At 31.8% G+C, this 4,443-nt stretch overlaps 1 pseudogene; it reads right to left on the bottom strand.

The window, feature by feature from the left end:
• Nucleotides 1-863: 863 nt before the first annotated feature.
• LOC122096838 lies at nucleotides 864-963 on the bottom strand (annotated as a pseudogene).
• Nucleotides 964-4,443: the final 3,480 nt, after the last annotated feature.

Below are 4,443 nucleotides of genomic sequence, written 5' to 3'. Positions count from 1 at the left end.
CCAATCCATATTTGTGTCTGTACAAAATATTTTCACAATACAAAGCAACGGCAATATCTTACTTTAAAAATTCATGGATTCAATGGTATTCTTCAAGTGAATTGCCTGACATTGATGTCAAATTGTATTCAAGAGTTGTTTGTATACATCTATAATGATTTCTGCAGAGTTTGTGATTTTTTAAATCAGAAATCATTTTAACTTATCTGTTGAAATGAGTAGTACAGAAACTAAAAATATTTCTGGTGCTTGTCTGAAAAAATTATATTTTAAAATAATCTGTATTTTGTTTGTATAATGTCCATAATCTATTTCATTCTCTCCTAGATATAATACTTTGAATTCTACATTGTTCTATATTATATAGGTTCATTAATAAATGTGTTATTTCAGATAGCATTCCATATAGAAAAAGTTTAAGATTCCTTTTTTACCTAGGTCCTTATAATATTTTATTTCTTTGGGATAAAATGACAATGTTATCTACTTTCAAAAGTTTTGTAAAGATTATGCTATATAAAGGCCTTTCTTAGGTGAGGATTTAATACACTGATGTCAAACTAACTTTCAGTTCAATGAATTATATGTGTTGTTACATTTATATTTTTTTATTGTGAAAATACTGTACGGAGGGGTTACAATTACATGGGCAAGATAATGAGTAAATTTCTTATCAAGCATTGTAGCCTCCTCCTTTGTTTCCCCTTCCCATCCCTTCCCATCCTCCCCCTGCCCCCCCACTCAATCCTCCCCACTACCCCCCCCCCGCACCAAAGTTGTAAAGTTCATTTTTGACATAACGACTTGTGTTTTTGTAATCAATTTTTTAATAACTGTTTTTCATTTCTTGCTTCTGAAGAATGAAAAATATTGAATTCTTCACAAATTTTCATATCATCCTTTTGCAAGTGCCATGATAATCTCTATATTGTTGTAATTTGGGTAAACGTGCTGCTGAAGCATGTAGTATCCTGTAAATTTAAGTAGTTAATGATGCAATCTTTATACAGGCATATATCCTTGGTTGACTGTTTGTAACCAGGAAACCTTATTGTTCCTAAAAATGCTATTGATCTTAATTCTCTAAAATTCTGTGTATATTGGAAAAAACATATTGTTTGGTCGATTGCTCACATTTGCAATTTTTTGTCAATGACTATTTTAAGTCTTTTTTATTTTAAATTTGATCATACTTTGAAGCCTTTATAGCTAGGTCCAAAGGTGATAGCTTTTCAAGTACTTATTTATCAACTGAGTTAGCTTTGTGGAGCTAATGGATTCAAAGCAAGCCTTGCTTAAGAGCTACTTCTAAACTTCTGAGCTTAAAATTTCCTAAATGAGGTCGTACTGGCACAAATGCCTACCTGACCCTTTACTCTTTTTCATATAGCAACAGACCAACCAGAATATCTTACCCTGACAGCATAGATTGTCTTACTGGAACAAAACTAATCTTAGTTAAAAAGGATCATGGAGAGATGAACAATTAAGACAGAATCATTTAGACTAGAAGGCATTTTATCAAAATATAATTGTTTCTTATACCTAATATTTCAAAAGTAGCTAAAGCCAAGAAGATGAAAAAGTTTTCACATGCATGATTACCTAATGTCCTGTCCAGTCTACCATCCAACCAGGCAGGAATTTACACTACTGCCTTTCTTTCACCAAATATTTTCATAGTTACAAGAGAAGTCTATATGTTTCTCCTTGATATTAGGCCTTAAATTGGTGATGTTTATCACAGCGTTTCCTCTTGCCTCTAGGCTGTAAATCTACAAATGGTAAAGCTTTAGGTCCAACTCTGCCAAACACTGAGGTAGAAATAATGGAACAATACTTTAAAACACAGTTGCTTTTGATGCCCTAACCACAACAGTACATTGTAAAACATGTGCCTTTTTCTTACATTATATATAGTTATATATTTTATCTTTATACGTGCTAATATTTTATTTCACACAGTGAAACTTACTAGAATTAATTGATAATTTGACATATAAATAGATTGGAATATAAATAAGATTTAGAATGTACATTAGAATATAAAAAGCATCAATTCAATGTCCTCGGTATAAACTTTTGATACCTTCTAAGTGTTCTTGGTCTTCTGAATTCATGTTGTAAAAAAAAATTATTGTTTTCCTCTAATCTATAAGGGACTTTACCCTGCTGCTCTGTTTATTGTTTTAATTCACTGATGCCAAAATATTTTTCTCCAATTTTGGAAGCCTTCCTACTGATTATACCCAATTGTTCTGATATGATATCTAAAAGGTATTACTCTTCTGCAGGACCCATGGGTCCTAGGATCCCAGGTCCCAGTTATCTGCTTCATCAGATAACAAGGGCAAGATATCTCACCTAGACTCATGAAACATGTCAACAGAAAGTAATTGAAAATCCATCTCAATTCCTTACGACACCAGAATTAGCAGTATGCAATTGTGAAATGCAATGCAACTTAAAAGGAAAGACGAGATCACAAAATCTAACAGAAAGTACAGCAATTCAAACTTTCAAAAAAATGACCAGACCATATGTGTGACCAAGATCACAAATGTCACAAAATTATTTTTAATACCCCTCTTCTAATGATTACTGAAAGATTTAGTCCAGCATAAGTAGGCCAAAAAAAAAGTTCCTGAACGATAGATCCATAATTGGTCTACCAAGGCTAGGAAAACTTGACTTCAGGTCAAATATAATTCACAAAAACATTAACTGAGAAGATCGCTAATGCTTCAAAATACTGGTACTTCAGTAAAACTTGGTTCTGTTGTATAAAAATGTTATCATTCACAAACAAATGACAACCCACATTTAATCTCCTGAAAACAGATTCCTTTTCAAATAATATTTTAAAAATCACATTCACCAAAATAACATTTGATAAGTAGACGATAGTGACATTACAAATTTTTCAAGTTTAGGGTGCAAGTTACAATAGAGTTGATTAATTTCTCCAGCACTAATGCCAAGCAGGTTCAACCATTCATTAAAGTGTAGAAATAGTACCACCCACCATTTGTGTTGTTCAGTAGGTGCCTTCCAGGAATGTGTCAAATAGAACAACCTCCCATAATACAAACCCAAAAACTAGCTAATAAAGTAAGTTTCATCACTTAATAAGGTACATTTTAAAAAGTCACAAATAGATGCTTTATCATATGTTGTTTTATGTTTTCCCTATCTGTCTAACATAGTAAGAAATATGACTTAAAGTCATGAATATGGGTACTCATCAGAGATGTGACAAGCAAAAAATCTGTCTTCTATTTCTACCATATTCCTCTATAGTAGTAAATCATGGTTTTCTTCTTTTTCCAAAACTTATAGGTAGTAGAAAATATTATCCCATGTAAAATAAAATAATCACAAAACTTTTAACAAAGCCATTTATAAAATTTTGTAGTTAGGAATATATTCTAAGCCATATTTAAACTTTCTTGTTGAATAAAGATTAATCTTCCAAATGGATGAGAATAAAATCAATCTTCCAAATGGATGAGAATAAAATCATGTCTAGGTCCTTCACGTCTCCAGTCTTGCAAATTGTTATTGCAGATGAATAAATTATGGAAATACAAGCTGACATAAGTTCAAGTATATTCAGGATTGAAACTCCATGGAATGTATATAAACCTTTCAAAATATTAACAGACAGTTTAACAGAATGACTATCAGGAAGTTGAAACCAGAGAGGAATAATAGTAAAGACATAGAATGAATGACAAATGGAACAAGGGACAAGTACAGCTAGAATACTCAATGTACACATGTGATAAAGGACGTGGTAAATCTGAAATAAATCTTGGAGAAGGGGTTGGTTAAGAATGATAGAAGGAGTCACTCTGATACAGGAGAATTGGACAATTAGATGGACATATTTATTGTAATACACTTGCAAAACCTTTTGAAATTTAGTTAAAAAACACAACAAAAAACAAAAGCACACAAAAATCACAACCAAACAGCAATCTCTGGAAAGGATGAATGTGACCTCTCAAAATTTTAAATAGTTAATGAAAGGTAGTCTTGGGAAAAGCAAACAAAGCTGTTCAAAGAGGGCAGTTTTGGGTAGCAGAGAATTTTGAACAGATTTAAATATATTGTCTAAGGTTATGAATCACCTATATCTGCTGCAAATATTTTCTTCTGTGAGTTCTCTTTGTCTGCAATGGATAATCCAGTCCTCAGCCACACTTTATAGCTTGTGAAAATAGAATGGGAGAAACAATATCAAGAACCCATTACTCCACTGGAAACAGAAACGTCCTCTATGTTTTCTTTCATCTCTCTTCAATACTCTTTCGTTAAACTTTTAAGTCAAGTGATTTTTTTTGTTTTTTCTTTTTCTTTTTTTTTTTTTAATTTAGTTTAATTTTATTTGTGGACATACTGTACAGAGGGGTTACAATTACATGGGTAGGATAATGCGTA

This window comes from Dipodomys spectabilis, unplaced genomic scaffold (genome assembly GCF_019054845.1).
Source record: "Dipodomys spectabilis isolate Male_0828 unplaced genomic scaffold, ASM1905484v1 ptg000393l, whole genome shotgun sequence".
Lineage (NCBI taxonomy): Eukaryota > Metazoa > Chordata > Mammalia > Rodentia > Heteromyidae > Dipodomys > Dipodomys spectabilis.
Note: the sequence above shows the minus strand (reverse complement) of the source record. Positions and strands in the feature narration are given on the sequence as shown.